The sequence below is a fragment of the Coturnix japonica genome, chromosome W (genome assembly GCF_054131305.1).
Source record: "Coturnix japonica strain WE chromosome W, WE-NBRP24, whole genome shotgun sequence".
Classification (NCBI taxonomy): Eukaryota; Metazoa; Chordata; class Aves; order Galliformes; family Phasianidae; genus Coturnix; species Coturnix japonica.
Window position 1 is genome coordinate 8737795 of NC_140701.1, and position 20432 is coordinate 8758226.

At 47.4% G+C, this 20432-nt stretch overlaps 1 pseudogene; it reads right to left on the reverse strand.

Annotated features, from left to right (window-relative positions):
* Window positions 1-6991: 6991 nt before the first annotated feature.
* Window positions 6992-7957, reverse strand: LOC146754476 (olfactory receptor 14C36-like; annotated as a pseudogene).
* Window positions 7958-20432: the final 12475 nt, after the last annotated feature.

The window sequence follows — 20432 nt, forward strand, 5'->3', positions numbered from 1 at the left end:
ACCAGAGGTCAAGCGTTGCTGGACCTGCTGCTCACCAACGCTGAGGAGATCATCAAAGGCGTCAAGGTTGGAGGATGCCTGGGCTCCAGCGACCATGCCCTGGTTGAGTTTGTGATCTCAAGCGATGTGGGCCTGGCAAAGAGCAGGACCAGGATGCTCAACTTTAGAAGAGCTGACTTCAAGCTTCTCAATGGAATGCTGGCCAAGATCCCCTGGCGCGCTGCCCTCAAAGATAAGGACGTTGAGGAGAGCTGGCTACTGTTCAAGGATGTCCTCCTGGCAGCACAAGAGGTCTCCATTCCCCTGATTAAGAAAGTGGGCAGGAGAGGTAGAAAACCGGCATGGCTCAGCAAGGACCTGCTAAGAGAACTGAGGGTGAAGAAAGGGGTGTACAAGCTCTGGAAACAAGGCTGTGTCACCCGGGAAGAATACAGGGATGCCGTCCGAACTTGCAGACGTGGGATCAGGAACGCCAAGGCGCAGGCAGAACTGAACTTGGCGAGGGACGTGAAAAACAATAAGAAAACCTTCTACAGGTACATTGGCCAGAAGAGACAGGCCAAAATGGGCGTACCTACTCTGGTAAATTTAAAAGGAGAAATGGCTTCAACAGATGAAGAGAAAGCTGAGGTGCTGAATGAGTTCTTCACCTCGGTCTTCACTGGTGGCCAGGATTCTAGTCTTTTTCACGTCCCTAAGTCTTGCACCCCCATACCTCTATGTGGGGACCAAGGAGGTAAATCCCTCCCCACTGTAAGGGTAGAGCAAGTCCGAGAGTGCCTCCTTAGACTGAATGAGTATAAGTCTATGGGGCCAGATGGCGTGCATCCCAGGTTCCTGAAGGAGCTGGCTGAGGTGGTTGCTGAGCCGCTCTCCATCATATTTGAGAAGTCATGGCTGTCAGGTGAGGTCCCGGATGATTGGAGGAAGGGTCACGTCACTCCCATTTACAAGAAGGGGAGCAGGGAGGACCCGGGGAACTACAGGCCGGTGAGTCTCACCTCTGTGCCTGGGAAGATTATGGAACAGATCCTCCTGGACAACATGCTTGATCACATAAAGAACGAGCATGTGATCCGAGACAGCCAGCATGGCTTCACCAGGGGAAGGTCATGCTTAACTAATCTTGTGGCCTTCTATGATGGAGTGACGGCGTTGGTGGATGAAGGGAAGGCGACCGATGTCATTTACCTGGACCTGAGCAAGGCCTTTGACATGGTCCCCCACCACATCCTCATCTCCAAATTGGAGGGAAGTGGATTTGATGGGTGGACAACTAGATGGATAAGCAATTGGTTGAAAGACCGCAGACAGAGGGTGGTGGTCAATGGCTCTATGTCCAGGTGGAGGCCGGTAACGAGTGGTGTCCCTCTAGGGTCTGTCTTGGGACCGGTGCTCTTTAACATCTTTATTAATGACATCGATGAGGGAATGGAGAGCACCCTCAGCAAGTTTGCTGATGACACCAAGCTGAGTGGTGCAGTCGATACGGTGGAGGGAACGGATGCCATTCAGAGGGACCTTGACAGGCTGGAAAGCTGGGCTCGGGTGAACCTAATGAGGTTCAACACGGCAAAGTGCAAGGTTTTGCACTTGGGCCGGAAGAACCCCAGGCACCTGTACAGGCTGGGAGGAGTTGTCCTTGAGAGCAGCTCGGCTGAAAAAGACCTAGGGGTCCTGATAGATGAGAAACTTAACATGAGCCAGCAGTGCGCTCTGGCAGCCCGGAAAGCAAATGGGATCCTGGGCTCCATCAGGAGAGGGGTGGTCAGCAGGGATAGGGAGGTGATCGTCCCTCTCTACTCTGCTCTTGTGAGGCCCCATCTGGAGTACTGTGTCCAGGTGTGGAGCCCTCAGTACAAAAAAGATATGGAGATTTTGGAAAGGGTCCAGAGGAGGGCCACAAAGATGATCAGGGGGCTGGAGCACCTCCCCTATGAGGACAGGCTGAGGGAGTTGGGTTTGTTCAGCCTGGAGAAGAGAAGGTTGCGGGGTGACCTCATTGCAGCCTTTCAGTACCTGAAGGGAACTTACTCCCAGGAAGGGAGTAAACTCTTCGAAAGGGCTGATAATAGCAGGACTAGGGTAAATGGTTTTAAGTTGAAGGAGGGAAGATTTAGGTTGGATGTTAGGGGAAAGTTCTTTACTAGAAGAGTGGTCAGGTCCTGGAACAGGCTGCCCAGTGAGGTTGTGGATGCCCCGTCCTTGGAGGTGTTCAAGGCCAGGTTGGACGGGGCCCTGGGCAACCTGATCTAGTAAAGGTGTATGTTTGGTGGCCCTGCTAGGCAGGGGGGTTGGAACTACATGATCCTTGAGGTCCCTTCCAACCCGGGTAATTCTGTGATTCTGTGTGATTCTGTGGAGAGCATTGTGCTCGGAGTGGAGAGCGTTGTGTGCAGATTGGAGGGTGTCGAGTTTGGATTGCATACTCTCATTCTCGGCCCTGAGACTCTCTCTCTCAACCTCTCAGGAATGGTACTGAATAAGGCCTGATAAGCATTAGCTAGGCCCCAAGTCATTTGTGCCTCCTTAGATCTGCCTGAGCCACAACATTCCTGTCTCAAATATGCGGTCAAACTCTCAGGATTCTTGAAGTGTTCAGGAGTAGAGCTCCATGACACTAAAGATGTCTGTCTTCTAAAAGTCTCTACAAAGTCTCTCCACACTCCCTGCCACTCAGTATTCTCTGGTTCTAGGGAAGACTTCCTCCTGAGGTTATAATTCCAGATACTGAGTGAGATTATTACAATAACCAACAGTAAGTTCAGGGAGATTGATACGATCGACAGTGTGGTCCACTGGGCCAACCGGTCATTCAAAGACTGCTTAAAGGATGCAAAGAAAATAGGAGGAGCACGCTCAAAAACCACCATTCCTGAACTATTAGTTGCATTAGTTGCTCCCTCTGGAGCTGCATGCAGATACCAAGTAAGCGTTGCTAACCATGCTTTCAATCCGTTATACATTCCTATGGCTTCATAGGAAAAAATGGCTAGCTTAAGAATGGTCCAATATGTTTGGAGCATCACAAAAGAGGAACTAATGACATGCAGTCCCTTGTAAAACAAATTTACTAGAGAAAACTTTTTTTTTTTTTTCTTCAATAGAGAGGGGAAAAAAAAAGTGAAAAAAGCAAAGCTCAGCAGTGTTTACAAAATATCCCGGATTATTGGCAGTCCGCCTGGACTTTCAAGATCAAGGGCCTCAGTAGCATAAAAGCATTCCCTAATGTAGAGAGCCACACCACCACCTCTCTTTCCTTGCCTATCCCTCCTGAAGAGTTTGTAGCCATCCATTGCAGCGCTCCAGTCATGGGAGCAATCCCACCACATTTCTGTTATGGCAACTAGGTCATAGTTTGCCTGCCGCACAATGGCTTCCAACTCTTCTTGCTTGTTGCCCATGCTGTGTGCATTAGTGTAGACGCACCTCAGCTGAGCCCCTCGCCTCTCTCCTAATACCTAATACTATCTAGTTTAAAACTCTCTCTACAAGTCCTACCAGCTCCTGGGCAAGTATCCATTTCCCTTTTGGAGACAGGCAATTCCCATCAGCCAACCTCAGGCCAGGTACCAAGTAGACTGCCCCATGATCAAAGAATCCAAAATTTTTGCATTTGCACCAGCCTCTCAGCCATGCATTTATAAGATGACTTTTCCTGATCATCTCAGTGTTTGTCCCAGCCACCAAAGGAATACTGGCAAACACTACTTGTATGCCCGCTCCATCAACTAACTTCCCCAGTCTCCTAAAATCATTTTTTATAATCCTCAGGCTCCTGTCAGCAATCCCATTGCTGCCGGCCTGAACTATCAATGAAGGGTAATAATCAGAGTGGCGGATAAGGCTGGGGAGTTTTCTAGAAATATCCCTGACCCAGGGATCAGACTAATCTACAGACTAAGACGGAGAAAAAGAAAAGGATAACAATTTTGCCAAATATATATATACACAGAACAGAACCTTCCACTCTCCTCTCTGAGCCCTTTCCATCAGTTCTCAGCTGGCTTCTCTTCCATCCCCAGGCAGACCTCAGTGCACTCTCACAAAAAGCAGACTTTCCTCATCTTCCTTGCCCATTCGTCATAAAGAGTCCATATCCAGGTTGGTACAGTTCAGAGGTGGGAACCACCCCAACATGTCTCTGTGAGCCAAACGAGACCCTAGGTCTGGAAAGCCACAGAGATTTCGAGCTCACTGAGTGATTGTTTGTGGTCCTCTCATTAATGTAAAGACTCATCAAGAGCATCCCCTTCCAGAAGCATGATTTGATTTAGCCTGGCTGGGCCTTGCATCTACATCGTGGTACTGGTGTTCAGAAAGTGGCACACAGGTACAAGACCCATTGTGGGGCTCACAGTTGTTCATCAAGCACTGAGACTACCAGGGCATGTCTTTCCTGAAGGTCCTCAGCTGCATTTTCCAGCTGGCTGAGAGTGTGCTGGACACCCCAGGGAACTGCCATTCAGATGAGAGCCCAGATCAAATGAAGGTGTCATCAGTGAGAGAATGTAGGTGTGTCACAGTTGTGGAATGCCTTAAGCTCTGGAATTTTCAGTAGATGGGGAACAGAGAAAGATCCGTCTCTTCTCCTGGTGAGCTCATCTATTTGGTCAGCTAAATAACTCTGCGGTCTCAAGTGCCCATTACGCACAGGATCACAGAATCATAAGGGTTGGAAGGGACGTCCATAGATCATGGAGTTCAAGCCCCCTTCCAAATCAGGTTCCCTACACCAGGTAGGTGTCCAGGATGGTCTTGAGTATCTCCAGAGAAGGACACTCCGCAGTACCCTTGGACAGCCTGTTCCAGTGCTCCATCGCCCTCACCGTAAAGAAGTTCTTCCACACATTCGTGCAGAACTTCCTATGCTCCAGCTTAGTCCATTTCCCCTTGCCCTGTCTCCATGTACCACTGTAAAGAGACTGGCCTTGTCACTATGGCCCCCACACCTCAGATATTTATAAATCTGGATTAGATCCCCTCTCTGTCAGCTTTTCTCAGGGCTAAACAGACCCAGCTTACTTAGTCATTCTTCATAGGGGAGATGCTCCAGGCTCTTCACCATCTTTGTGGCCCTTTGCTGGACTCTTTCCAAGAGATCCCTGTCTTTTTTGTACTGGGGAGCCCAGAACTGGACACAATATTCCAGATGAGGCCTCACCAGGGCAGAGTAGAGGGGGAGGATCACCTCCCTCGACCTGCTGGACACGCTCTTTTTAATGCACCCCAGAATGCCATTGGCCTTTTTAACCACGAGGGCACACTGCTGCCTCAGGGCCAACCTGTCATCCATCAGGTGTCCACCCAGGTCCCTCTCAGCAGAGCTCCTCTCCAGATACTCATCCCCCAGCCTGTCCTGGTGTATGCAATTATTCCTCCCTAGGTGCAAGACTCTACACTTGCTTTTGTTAAACCTCATCTGGTTTCTTTCTGCTCAGCTCTCCAGCCTGTCCAGGTCTTGCTGAATGGCAGCACAGCCTTCAGGCGTGTCATCCAATCCTCCCAACTTTTTTTTATCAGCAGACATGCTGAGGGTGACCAATATCCCCTTGTGAAGGTCACTGATGAAGATGTTGAACAAGACTGGATGCAGCACCAACCCCTGGGGGACACCACTGGTTACAGGTCTCCAGCCAGATTCTGCACCACCACCGATGACCCTGTGCGCTCTGCCAGTCAGCCAATTCTCGACCCACTTCACTGTCCACTAGTCTATTCCACATTTCCTCAGCTTTGTTATAAGGATGTCGTGGGAGACAGTATCAAATGCCTTACTGAAATCAAGGTAGACTACATTCACCACTCTCTCCCCATCCACCCAGGATGTGAAAACATCATAGAAGGCCACAAGGTTGGTCGAGCACGACCTCCCCTTGGTGAACCCATGCTGGGTACTCCTGATAACCTCCTTTTCTCCCAGTTGTCTAGAGATGGCATCCAGCACAAGCTGTTCCATCATCTTTCCAGGGACAGAGGTGAGGCTGACTGGCCTGTAACTACCTGTATTTTCCTTCTTGCCTTTTTGAAGACTGGAGTGACATTGGCTATCCTCCAGTCTTCAGGCACCTCCACCGTTCTCCAAGACGTCTGAAATATGATAGAGAGCGATTCAGCAATCACCTCTGCCAGCTCCCTCACCACCCATGGATGCACCCCATCGGGTACCATGAATTTATGAACATTGGTGTGGCAAAACTCTTTCCTGACTAAAGGGAAGTCCCTCAGTCCCCAGACCCTCTCAGTAAGCTCTAGGTTCTGGGATTCCTGATGGAGAGCTTTTTCACACAAGACAGAAGCAAAGAAGGCCATCAGTATCTCCATCTTCTCAGAATCCCTTGTTACCAGAACACCCCCCTCACTTAGTAGGGGACCCACAGTCTCCCTAGTCTTCCTTTGACTGCTAACGTACTTTAAAAAGCATTTTTCATTATCCTTTTGTCACATTCAATCCCAGGTGGTCTTCAGACTTCCTTGTTCCATCCCTGCAGGCCCTGACTACATGTGGTCAGACACTTTTTCCACATTTCAAGGACCTTCTTCTTCCCTTTCAGTTTCTGCATGAGCTCCTTGCTCATCCACAAACAAACCACAAAAAAACAAAACAAAAACAAACAAACAAACAAAAAAAAACAACCAAGAAAACAAATGCAGCGACTCGGCACGGACTCAGATGTGAACGATCCAAATCGTTTATTACAAGTTCTCACATCCCTTATATACCTTCACAAGTTGTTATTTTCTAGCTTTCCCATCCGCCCTTACAACTTTCCCAAACACCTTATATGTCAACAAAGCATTCTACAAAACACTTTTCAACTGTCCATGCAGGCACATATCCAATCAGAGCTGTGAGACTCTTCTTCTCCTTGCAGAGGTGTCCTTGGTTCCCATGCTGTTTATCTTGCTCCACAGCTGCTGCTCTGAACAGCTTTTCTTGTATCCCCACAAACAAACAATAAAGGAGAGCTTGATTCAGTAGAAAGCTGCATTACAAGTCATGAATTCCAAAAGATGGGCAGTTCACTGCAGTTGAAACACATCTGGTCATCACTTTCTTTACCACATCCCTGACCTCCCTGTTCCTCATTCTGTAGATGAGGGGGTTAACTGCTGGTGGCACCACTGAGTACAGAACTGCCACCATCAGGTCCATGGATGGGGAGGAGACAGAATAGGGATTCAGATAGGCATAAAAGCCTGTGATGATAAATAGGGAGACCACGGTCAGGTGCGGGAGACACGTGGCGAAGGCTTTGTGCCATCACTGCTCAGAGGGCACCTGCAGCACAGCTATTAAGATCTGCACATAGGACAACACTATGAAAACAAAGCAGCCATAGAATAAACTGGCACTAAAAATGATAAATACAACTTCCCTGAGATTTGATTCTGAGCAGGAGAGCTTGAGGATCTGGGGGATTCCACAGAAAAACTGGTTGACAACATTGCCTTGGCAGAGAGGCAGTGAAAACGTACTGGCAGTGTGCAGAAGAGAGAGGAGAACCCCAGTGCCCCAGGCAGCTGCTGCCATGGTGGCACAAGCTCTGCTGTCCATCAAGGTCCCGTAGTACAAGGGCTTGCAGATGGCAACGTAGCGGTCATAGGACATGATGGTGAGAAGGAAATACTCTGCTGAGGCAAAGAAGATAAAGAAAAAGAGCTGTGCAGCACATCCTGTATAGGAGATGGCCCTGGTGTCCCAGAGGGCATTGGCCATGGCTTTGGGGAGAGTGGTGGAGATGCATCCCAGGTCAAGGAGGGCAAGGTTGAGGAGGAAGAAGTACATGGGGGTGTGCAGGGGCTGGTCGCAGTCTACGGCTGTGCTGATGAGGCTGTTGCCCAAGAGGGCAGCCAGGTAGATGCCCAGAAAGAGCCAGAAGTGCAGGAGCTGCAACTGCCGCGTGTCTGCCAACGGCAGCAGGAGGAACTCACTGATGGAGCTGCTGTTGTGCATCTGCTGTTCCTGGGCTTGGAGTCCTGCTCAGAGTGCAGAAGATAATGACAATTCCAGACCATTCTCAGAGACACTCCTCCTGGTATACTATAAAAGTTTTCCTTTCCCTTTGGAAATCCCATACCCGGCACACAGCCCCTGGGGCACAGCAGGGACCCTGCTCTGCAGGACAGCCCTGGGCACCCGCCTGCAGCCCCGGCTGCACAGCCTGCAGCCGTTCTGGGTCACGCAGCCCTCAGGGCTGTGTTCTGACGCTGCATCACAGAAGCCCTCAGCTGGAGCAGAAGGCTTTTTCCACAGTAAAGAAACATGAAGTGCCTGCAGCCAGATCTGCTATGGGATGTCCCCAGTCTAGTGATCCCTCCTGAAAAAGAAGCTGTGTTGCCTACTGTAAGAGACTTACCATGTCGTTGTCTGTGTGCAATGCTCCTGCAGTGAGCTCACAGCCTGCTCACACCATACACACTTTGTGAGCTCTCTCTCCCTTCTCTTCTATCCTCATGTCACCTGCAGCTCATGCCCCAGCCCTGCTGTGCTGTGCACAAGAGCTTCTCCTTGGCACAGAGTTCTCTCTGCAGCGCTGCCCACTTGTATGATCTCTCTGTGTCCCAGGAGCCTGGCCCAGCTCAGCAGCAGAGGATGTTATTTTTGTCTTTCCCACTCGTCTTCCCTGAGATGTCCCTGGGTCTTCTTGGCCAACAACTCCTGAAAAACAACAGCATCCTGACCGTACTTTGAAATCTGTTGAATTAAACACCGGATTTCAAGTGGTTGGTGATTAATTCCAGACATGTGGTGAGTCCTCCCGTAGAGTGCTGAAACAAATATGGTACACAGACAAGGACAGGGAATCATAGAATCATAGAATGACCAAGGTTGGAAAAGTCCTAAAAGATCATCCAATCCAGCTGTTCACCTATCACCAACAGCTGCCACTATACCATGTCCCTCAACACAACATCTAGTTGTTCCTTGAACACTTCCAGGAGACTTGCAGAATCGAACTCCATAACCACAAAGTAGTTCTAAAGCAGGTATGTTTAATGAGTGATGAGCATACACCCTGGTGTAAGGGGGATAGCTCCACCTCACTTGCACACCATTATGAGAAAGTGTGCTGCAAATATAGGCTGAACTAATACATCATCAATAGCTGTCAGGAATTGGAATACATATTCATTACATTCCTGAGACCCCATTAGCATGCAGTCCCTCCCCCCTTGTGCGCATGGTGAGTCGTGGGGATGGTGGGGGATGAAGGCTCATCGTCTTCCTCGCTGTAAACTTTCAACTCTGTAGGAGGGGCAGCCCCCAAACTGGTTCCAGTTTGCCCTATGGACATCTAATCACCTCACTGTTCTCAGGCTGTTGCATCCTTATGGCCTTTATCCCCCTTGTTATTGCACTCAGTGTCTGCACTCCCCATTCTTCTAACAGCTTTGACATAAACGATCTTTTCACTCTTCCTGTCCCAGTTTCTGTGACAGTTTCTTTCTCTCCCTTACTGTGGGGCCCTTTTCTCATCCTTCAGTTGGTTTGGTGATTCCCCTGTTTACTGTCATAAAGATACTGGGTTTTTGAAGGCGAGTTTTGCACATGCGCACACAACACACAGAAACCCCCACTTTGTCCATCTTAGCATAGCATCCACGTAATTTCAACACCTGCACAAAAGTAGGACAAAAATATCCTTTTTATGCATGTCTGTGGGTGTATTTGTAATTCTGGCATAAGCAAACAGTTTCACTGATGAAAGTCTTAGACTTAAATCTGGTGTCAAATTTACAAAGTATTAGGTTGTGCATTTCTGAAATGCACTGTTCTGGGGAACAAAATAATAATTAAAAAAAAAAACACAACCGAAAGACAGTCAAAGAGACAATAGATGGCCACACATATTGCCATGCCTAGACAGGATTTCCTGTTCGCTCTAGGTCCAGGGTTCTTGACTGCATGTCTGTCGGTGCTCAGTCGAGTTAGAGAGCTCTCTTAGTTTCTTGTAGCATCAGTGTAGTCTCTATTGTGTTCAGCGTACATCTTATATAGCATTCACTTACAAGCAAGACATTCCTGTTCCTCAAACAGTTCTTCTAATCAGTTAATTGATCCCAGCTTCTCCCAAACAACAGTGATAAAGGATGAAAGGTTTCTTAAGAATAACAGGATTAACAATGCATATCAGTGGAACCTCCTGTCCATCCTTAGAAGCAAACAGGCACTGCTTGCTCTTCTCTCACACTCTGGTCTTCGAGGGTTTCACAGTGATAAGGTCTACCAAAGACTCTGATAAGCTCTTTGGTGACTTGCTCGCAGTAAAATCCACCCCCACGCATGTCATTCCAGCCTGTCTCCCCAAATGCACCAAATCATGGCCAAAATCAGTTTCTGGTGTTTGCTAAGGGTGGCATGGTATGTTGATACTGAGGAGGGAGATGATTCTTGCCTGCCAAAGGATGTGTCAATTGCCAGCTCTCTGACATGCCCATGCCTTACACCCACACCACACTCATTGGCCACGGAAATAAATGAGTTGGAAGTAAATTTTCCTTCAGAAGACTTTTCCATCCAAAAATGCTGATTAGACTGAATTGAAATGTTCCACGGAAACGTTTCGATTCCGCCAAAGCTTTCAGTGGAAATAATCAGGCCTTGGCTAGGCTGTCTGACAGGCAAGCTTGCCTTGCCTGCTGCCAGCTCACCCACCTGCCTACGTATCATTGGCCTTAGGCACTCTGGCTGCAAGTTTTCCCAGCCAACAGGCTTCTGTAGGGCAAGGCACCAGCTTGGTGTTGGCTCTTGCCATGCTCCCTGCATGGGGCAGCACCATAACCATGTGCTCCCTCACCTCTGGAGATGGAATTCTGATTCTGAAAGTTTATTTTGATTCCTTACTTGTGATTTATTTATTTATTTTCTTGTATATTTTTATCCCACTGAAAATAGTTTTGTCTTATTTTGCCTTTCAGTTCAGATGTGTTGTCAGGTGTTACGCACCACAAAGTGGTGTCCATTCATTTATGTAGGTAAGATGGTTTCTAGCACCAGGAACAAGTTCTGAAAAGACATTAGTGGGTTTTCTTCCCCATTTTACCCTTCCTGCTCACAATCTTGGCAGTCACACCTGTGACATTACATTAAAGTCCCTCTGCAGTGCTGTGCCTGCTCCTACAGATATTAGGAAGAGCACAAGCATGGTCTGAACGATGGGAGTGTTTGGGAGGAGTCTTGGGTTAGTTTGCCGGAACAACGCATTGTTAATACCTAATGCAGACAACCTGAATTCCTCTTGTATATGAAGAACGTGTTTTTTTCATGTAGTTTTTCAGCTTCCCCCCTTTTTTCTTCACGTGCAGTGGGGTTGATAGTAAAAGACCACAATAACACGTGTCTACTTCTGGTCTGCTGTAAATAGATGTGTGTGATGGCACTCTATGCTGGGGCATCATGGCTTGTTCAGCTTCTCTGTTGGCTGTGTTAGTCACATAGTTGTCATGATGCTGAACAAAACAAAAATGCCTAGATAGCCAAAAGAGATAAAGAGATAGAAAGGGGAGAGGACACTGGTGATCTCAGTGCAATCAATAAATATTCATGGACTGGTGATAAGATATGTTGGAATGCAATAGATCTGCACTGGCGGTGTGATAGATTGTTAGATAATGTTGATCAGATGTGAGTACCAATGGTTTATCATGTCCTCTGTTAACACTGTGGCTGCTGAAGGTACATGTTCCACCCCTCCCTTGTAAGATGGATAATGTGAGAATTAGAAAGAGTTTTAAAGAATAATACAAAGTAAAAAAAAAACAACAAGGGGAATAAGGGTAGTTGAGATAAGGAGTGAGGGAATGGTCAGCAAGAGAAGAGAATCTGAGGAAACTGATGGAGAATAGAATCAACCGTAGTGTACTGAACTCACTCTGTGCTAACTTCAACCTGACTTTATCTCATCAGTGACTCAGCCCTTGCTCAAACACTCTGAGATCAGCAGGTTTCAGTATTTGGGGTGTTGGCAGTGGGTGAGGAGAGATGGCAGAGCTGGATGCATCTGCGCTGGGGATGGGGAAGGAGAGAGGCTGTCCTGGTTTGCAGGGCCAGTGCACTGTGAGACCTACATGTGTACTGGTATGTAAACAGAAAGAACATCAAGCCTTTCTTTCTACTTTCTCTGGGAGGAACGTGTGACACAGAAGATAATTTTTGTCCTATCTCTGCAACTCACTGAGCCAACGTGAACATCCACTTTATCTTCTGATGTTGGCAAAGGTAAGTTGCCCTTAGCTCTCGAGTATATGGGACAACCTAACGGGCTTGAGAGAGAAAATACTTTAGTGTATGAGTAGTTCTTGTCACTGGAGGCTGTAGACTAGGAAAAGAGAGAGGAACATTTTGGTTTTCATCAGACTGAGGTTCTGAGGTTGTACCAAGGAGGTAATTCAGGTCTCATACCTGAATGGTTGCATTCAGATCAAATCCACCTCCCCTTCAGGTTTAGATAAGGGCTGTGCCCCCACAGGGCTGTTTGTTTTATCTTGTGGACAAGGTTCGCTGTGTGAGTTACAGTATGGCTTTCAGATACCAGAAGATGCTGAGAGATAAGCATTTCTTTTTGCTGTATCACACAGCTCTGATCTCCTCCTTCCTCTTCTTCCCCTGCCTTCACAACACTGCAGACCACACCTCACCAGCATGGATCATGCACTGAACCCAGGGCAGGGGTAGAACAGTACTAGCCCTGATAGAAAAATAGAAAGATGGACTGAGATATGTATAGATGGAAGTGTTGGATGGATGTGATAGATGGATAGAAGCCGAGCCGCTTTCCACCATCTATCAGCACTGCTTGTTGACTGGTGAGGTCCCAGAAGACTGGAGGCTCGCCAGTGTGACTCCCATCTACAAAAAGAGTAGTAAGGAGGACCCAGGGAACTATAGGCCTTTTAGCCTGACCTCAGTGACACGGAAGGTTATGGAGAAGATTGTCTTGAGGGAGATCACTCTGCACATGCGGGGCAACCAGGGGATCAGGCCTAGCCAGCATGGGTTCACAATGGGCAGGTCCTTCATGACCAACCTGATCTCCTTCTATGATTAAGTGACCCGTCTGGTGGACAAGGGAAAGGATGTTGATGTTCAACAAGACCAAGTGCCAGGTCCTGCAGTTCAGCTAAAACAACCCTGGACGGCGCTACAGGCTTGGGGCAGAGTGGCTGGAGGACTGTATAGAGGAAATGGACCTGGGGGTATTGATTGATGCTCGGCTGAACATGAGCCGACAGTGTGCCCGGGTGGCCAATAAGGCCAAGGGCATCCTGGCTTGCATCAGAAACAGTGTTGCCAGCAGGAACAGAGAGGTGATTGTTCCTCTGTACTCAGCTCTGGTGAGGCCACACCTCGTGTACTGTGTCCAGTTTTGGGCCCCTCACTGCAAGAAAGACATTGAGGCCCTGGAACTTGTTCAGAGGAGGGCAACCAAGCTGGTGAGGGGTCTGGAGCACAGGCCTTATGAGGAGAGGCTGAAGGAGCTGGGAATGTTCAACCTGGAGAAGAGGAGGCTCAGGGGAGACCTCATTGCTCTCTATAACTTCCTGAAGGGAGGATGTAGTGAGCTGGGGGTCGGCCTCGTCTCATGTCATTAGTGATAGGACCAGAAGGAATGGTTTCAAGCTACCGCAGGGGAGATTCAAGCTGGACATTAGGAAATATTACTTCTCAAACAGGGTGGTCAGGCACTGGAATGGACTGCCCAGGAAGGTGGTGGAGTCACTGACCCTGGGGGTGTTCAAGGAATGACTGGATGTTGTGTTGAGGGACATGGTTTAGGGAGAGCTATTGGTAATAGGTGAAATATTGGACTGGATGATCTTTTAGGTCTTTTACAAACTTGGTGATTTTATGATTCTATGACATGGTGTAAGGAACCTTCTTTGGTAGGGGGGTTGGACTTGGTAATCTCTGGAGTGTTGTACAGAGCCAAGGCCATGGTCAGTGGAGGGCTCAAGGTGCTGGAAGGGAACAGAGTGAGGACAGATGCCTTAAAGTGGCCAAAGGGTCGTTCTGTACCATCTGACAGCAAGCAGGAGGAGTACTGGAAGGGGTGGGAGTTCATCTAGCTCTGTTCTGCTGCCTAGGGGCCAGCTGGGCATCAGTGTGGTAGTGCTGTGCAAGGGCTTGTGCGTCAATTGTTACGTACTATTCCATATGAAAAGATATGTAGTGGTAACTATTACACCTCTCCTTTTATCTCTCTTAGTAAATAGCTTCATTTCAGCACACAAGTTGAACTTTTTTTTCACTCCAGTTCTGTTCCCCATCCCACTGGGAATGGGCAGTGCACAATCACTGTGTGATGCTGAGCCACATGTTGGGTTTAACAACCACGATCATTTTGGTGCCCGATGTGAGGCTCCAAGGGTTGAGATAACAGCACATTTGTCCAGAGCGAGATAACTCAGGGCTCCGTGGGAGCTGGAGAATTGCTGGCCATGATGCTGATTGTTTCCCTCTTTGTGGAGCTCATTGAACCTTCTCAGGAAGTTTCACTGCACATCTCCTTGCTTGGTGTTTGTTTTCCCTGCTGCATTTTTTGTCAGATCTGGATGCTGGATTAGGTTATTTATTTTGCTATGCTGTTTGACTTTGGTTATGTCATGACAAAACTTGCAGCTGACAAAATGAAGTTTTGTGCAAATTCATCTCAGTTGTCATCTTTGGGTTTTGGAATCTATATTGTGTGGGAATACAAGAAAAGCTGTACAGAACAGCAGCTGTGGAGCAAGATAAACAGCATGAGAACCAAGGACACCTCTGCAAGGAGAAGAAGTCTCACAGCTCTGATTGGATATGTGCCTGCATGGACAGTTGAAAAGTATTTTGTAGAATGCTTTGTTGACATGTAAAGGTGTTTGGGAAAGTTGTAAGGGCGGATGGGAAAGTTAGAAAATAACAACTTGTGAAGGTATATAAGGGATGTGAGAACTTGTAATAAATGATTTGGATCATTCACATCTGAGTCCGTGCCTCAAACGCTGCAATACTGTATAGCTTCTGTATTTCTTCATTGATGATCTTGATGAGGGCATTGAGTGCACACTCAGTAAATTTGCAGACAACACCAAGTTGGTAGGGAGTGTTCATATGCCTGAGGGGAGAAGGGAACTACAGAAGGACCTGGATAGCTTGTTGAGTCTTCTCATGAAGCTGCATTGCACAGCTCCTTGCTTGCTGCTTCTTTTCCTTGCTGCATTTGTCAACTCTGAGGGCTGGATTAGGGTATTTATTTTGGTATGCTGTTTGAACTTAGTTTGTATCATGATAAAATTGGCAGCTGACAAAGTGAAATTTTGTGCACATTGAGCTCTGTGGTCCTCTTTGGGTTTTAGAAGTAATATTGTCGATATGATTAGGAATTACACATTTTACATAGTCTCCTCTGGGAGCCCAGGGGTGTTCAAGGAACGACTGGATGTTGTGTTGAGGGACATGGTTTAGTGGGAGCTATTGGTAATAGGTGAAGGGTTGGACTAGATGATCTTTTAGGTCTTTTCCAACCTTGGTGTTTCTATGATTCTATGACTGAGGTTAAACAATTATTCAGGAATATCAGTGAGATATCTGCCACAAGGTGAGAAGGCTCTACATGGCAGGGGGTGTGGGACGGTCTGGGCAGCTGCCTGGAGCGGTGAGCACCCCCAGGTCTTTGGAACTTCATCTCTGAGCAACTGAAGGATCCTGAGAAACTGGTAGAATATTGGGGGCAGGTCTGCAGTGGCCCTGGTAATCCCAAACATGCACAAATGACTGCAGTGTGCCAGATCTAGAGAGTTGGATCTGCTGACAGTGCTGCAGCCTCTGCAACTCCTGGTACAGATTCTGCAGCAGCTCCAAGGTTTTGCTTCATGCCCTGTGGTTGCTCCAAGCTCTGGGACAGATCCCGCTGTCACTCCACCCCTCATAATGAGCTCTGCAGTCACTCCTGCTACAGGTCCTGTAGCTATTCCAAGTATTGCGATAAGAAAATGCAACAAATGCCACCCAAGGGAGGTGCACTGTGCCAGGAGGTACAGCTCTGTGGTCTCTCCAACCCCTCCAACGAGCCCAGTGGCTGCTCCAACATAATCACATGTCCTTATGGTGGTTCCAGCTCTGGCAATGAACTCTGAGGTCCTTCAACTCCTGCAACAGCCTGACTTCTTCACTGACACTTCAGCTCCTACAGTGAACCCTGTGGCTGTTAAAAGCCCTGCAACTAGTCCTGGACTTGCAAACAGGTAAGAATAGGGATTAGTTCATATATGCTTGCAACAGCAAATGTTTTATATGTGTGAAAATATACTAAATATATTATATATTTATAAATACATTTGTCATAATTATTATCCTTTTCTTTTTATCTCAACCCATAAACCTTAAACCACAGCACTGTCCTGAGTCGCTTACTGATCTCCATGGGACTATTCCATCTGATCTGGTCACACACTGAAGAGCACCAAAAGATCTCGAGGGCTTCTCAGGGAGCAGTTCCTGAGGTATATTCCTTACACCAGCTTTGGAAGAGGCCTCCAGTTCTCTGGTGCTGCTCTGAAGTGACCCTCTTGTTATGGCAGTGCCAGCAAGGAGACCAGCTCTGACACAGCCATTCATATTGCTGCCTAATGACTGCAGCCCTGGAGTGCTGTTGTAGAGACCACAGGACAGTTGTGAGACACACATGACCTTCAGGCCTGCACAAATGAGAGGACTTCAGAGCACTGCAGCACTGGAAAGAGAGCAGGAATGAAAAGAGCCTGTTGTGCTGCTGTCCGTGGCTGTACCTCCCCCAGGCCATGACAAAGTAGGAAGAGAGAAAAGGTAAGGAAAAGTCTACTTTGAAAGCATTTTAGGTATCCCTTAACCTATTCAGGGAATGTGGTTCCGGGTTTACATGAGCTATTGGAGCGAGAAAACGGAAATTAGTGAAGTGAAATAAATTTTTATTTAAAAGTTCAATAACATTTTTTTTGTGGATTGCTATATGACACACAATCAGACAATCAAAGATGCATAACACATGAAGAAGCATCACTGGAAATCATGTGAGGAAGACGTGCACTTTATTGAAGATGGAATAGTGTGTATTGCAACACCTTCCTGAGAGCGTGCTTGATCTCCCTGTTCCTCATGCTGTAGATAAAAGGGTTCAGTGTTGCAGGAACCACTGAGTACAGAAGTGCCACTGTCAGATCCAGGGGTGGGGAGGAAATGGACGAGGGCTTCTGGTAGGCAAAAGAAGCAGTGCTGAGAAACAGGGAGACCACGACCAGGTGAGGGAGGCACGTGGAGAAGGCTTTGTTCCATCCCTGCTCAGAGGGCATCCTCAGAACAGCCTTAAAGATCTGCACATAGGACACCACTATGAAAACAAAATAGCCAAACCCTAAAAAGGAACTAAAAATGTTAAGCACAACCTCCCTGAGGTGGCGGCTGAGCAGGAGAGCTTGAGGATCTGGGGGATTTCACAGAAAAACTGGTTCACAACATTCCCTTGGCAGAGAGGCAGTGAAAACATACTGGCAGTGTGCAGAAGAGAGAGGAGAACCCCAGTGCCCCAGGCAGCTGCTGCCATGGTGGCACAAGCTCTGCTGTCCATCAAGGTCCCGTAGTGCAGGGGCTTGCAGATGGCAACGTAGCGGTCATAGGACATGATGGTGAGAAGGAAATACTCTGCTGAGGCAAAGAAGATAAAGAAAAAGAGCTGTGCAGCACATCCTGTGTAGGAGATGGCCCTGGTGTCCCAGAGGGCATTGGCCATGGCTTTGGGGAGAGTGGTGGAGATGCTTCCCAGGTCGAGGAGGGCCAGGTTGAGGAGGAAGAAGTACATGGGGGTGTGCAGGCGCTGGTCGCAGGCTATGGCTGTGCTGATGAGGCCGTTGCCCAGGAGGGCAGCCAGGTAGATGCCCAGGAAGAGCCAGAAGTGCAGGAGCTGCAGTTGTCGCGTGTCTCCCAGCGGCAGAAGGAGGAACTTGCTGATGGAGCTGCTGTTGGACATCTGCTGTTCCTGGTCTTGGAGTCCTGTTCAGAGTGCAGAAGATAATGACAAGTCCAGACCTTTCTCAGTGACACTCCTCCTGCTGTACTATAAATTTTTCCTTTCCCATGGGAAAATGATCATTCAGCTCCACAACTTGTATTTATTTTCATGACCTTCAGCATCTCTTAAGGAGTAGAAGATTAGGGAGCTCTTTCTTTCTTCTCATTTCATAATTGTATTCCAGCCTCCTGGATATTTTCCTCTTTACTGCAGCTGCTCTTCGAGACCCCAGCCCCAGCCTCTGTACACTTTAAATTGTCTCAGAGATATCAGCCTGTTAACAGGACAAGTGAACTATTAATGTCTGCAGAAAACAACTGTAACTGAAACAGACTGCATCCTTTTAGGAAGGAGAGGCTGAAAGAACAACCTGTGAACAACTGTTCACAAAACTCTGGATGGACTGAAGAAATATTTGGGAGTCTCAGAGCTGTGTTCAAAGTTGACAACCCATTTAGATATCTACCACCAATCCTCTTTCCTTCCCTAAGAACAGGAAATGGAAAATCCCTGCCTTGGCTCTCCTGTTGCAAAGGGCCCTAGGAAACATACAGTTTTGCAGTGGAACTGTGATCCCTTTGCCCCAGGTAGCAGCTGTGGCAGCAGAAGCCCTGCCGGGGGGCTTCTTCCCCCCACATGTCTCCCCGCAGCACCCTGGGCAGCTCAACAAGCAGGCTGCCTTCAGAGCTGTGCTCTGACACTGCATCACTAAAGCCCTCAGCTGGAGCAGAAGGCTTTTAACAAAGTAAACAAACATGCAGTGCCTGCAGCCAGATCTGCTACGTGATGTACTAGATTAAGTTACCCCTCTATGAAAAGCAGCTAAATGGTCTGCAGTGAGACTTACCTTGTCATTGTCTGTGAGTGAGCTCACAGCCCGCTCACACCGTACATATCCTGCAATCTCTCTCCCCTTTCTCTACTCTCCTTCAGTCACTTTCTCATGGTTTAATAATTTTGTAATTTTGCTATCAGTATTCCACATCATAACATCATATAAAGCATGAATAATTTTACTGAATCTGCAACTTACAGAAGAAGAATACATCTCCCAGAGAACAACACGATAGGTCACGGGACCTGGACTCTATATTAACTTGGTCGTAGAACAGACTGACGTCTTTCGAGTACTGGCATTCAGGGGAGTGTGTGGGAGCCTTCAGCCGTCTCGCCTAGATTTCACAGTAGGCCTCTTGGTTACGGGACTCATTCTCTCTCCTATTTTGCTTGATTCGTTAGCTCAATTTTCAATTATATTGTATTATATTGTGTTATCCTGTATTTCGATATAGTATTTGGTAAATAAGTGTGCCTCCTTAGATCGTTGCCGCTGTTTTCTTTTTCCTAATTAACTTTTTTTCCTTTTGGCCTAGGGCCCCTGCGGGGCCCACGGCCCCTGCCACGGACGCAGGTGGATTTTTCGTTCAAACCATGACAGATTTTGGTGGAGAATGCGGGCAATTTGAGTTGCTGTTTTTCTGTGTTTTCTTCTGTTGCTCTTTTAGTTGTTAACAGAGCTACAAGTTTTTTTCCTTGTTAAGGAGCTATCTTAGGTTTGCGATTCTGCACCTGTGAGCTTGACCTTGAAAGGCCAGGCGGACTGCCAATACCCCGGTTTATTTTATAAACACTGCTGAGCTTTGCTTTTTTACTTTCTTTCCCTCTCTATTGAAAAATAAATAAATAAATAAATAAAAAAAATGCTCCCTCTACTAAGTTTGCTTTATAAGGTACTGCATTTCATTAGTTCCTCTTTTATAATGCTCCAAAAATATTGGACTATGTTTAAGCTAGCCTTTTTTTCCTATGAATTTATAGGAATGTATAATAGATTGAAAGCATGGTTAGCAACGCTTACTTGGTATTTGCATGCAGCTCCAGAGGGAGCAACTAATGTAACTAATGCAACCAGTAGTACGGAAATGGTGGTTTTTGAGCGTGCTCTTCCTTTTTTCTTTGCATCCCTTAAGCAGTCTTCGAATGAACAGTTGTCCCAGTGGACCACACTGTCAGTTGTGTCAATCTCCCTGAACTTAATGTTGACTTTTTTACTTATTGCTTCTTGGATTTATTACATTTGTTACATCAGGAGGAAGTCTTCCCTAGAATCAGAGAATACTGAGTGGCAGGGAGTGTGGAGAGACTTTGGAGAGACTTTTAGAGGGCAGACATCTCTAGTGTCATGGAGCTTTACTCCTGAACACTTAAAGAATCCTGAGTGTTTGACCGCATATTTGAGACAGGAATGTTGTGGCTCAGGCAGATCTAAGGAGGCACAAATGACTTGAGGCCTAGCTAATGCTTATCGGGCCTTATTCAATACCATTCCCGAGAGGGAAGATTTTGAGGTTGAGAGAGAGAGTCTCAGGGCCGAGAATGAGAGTATGCAATCCAAACTCGACACCC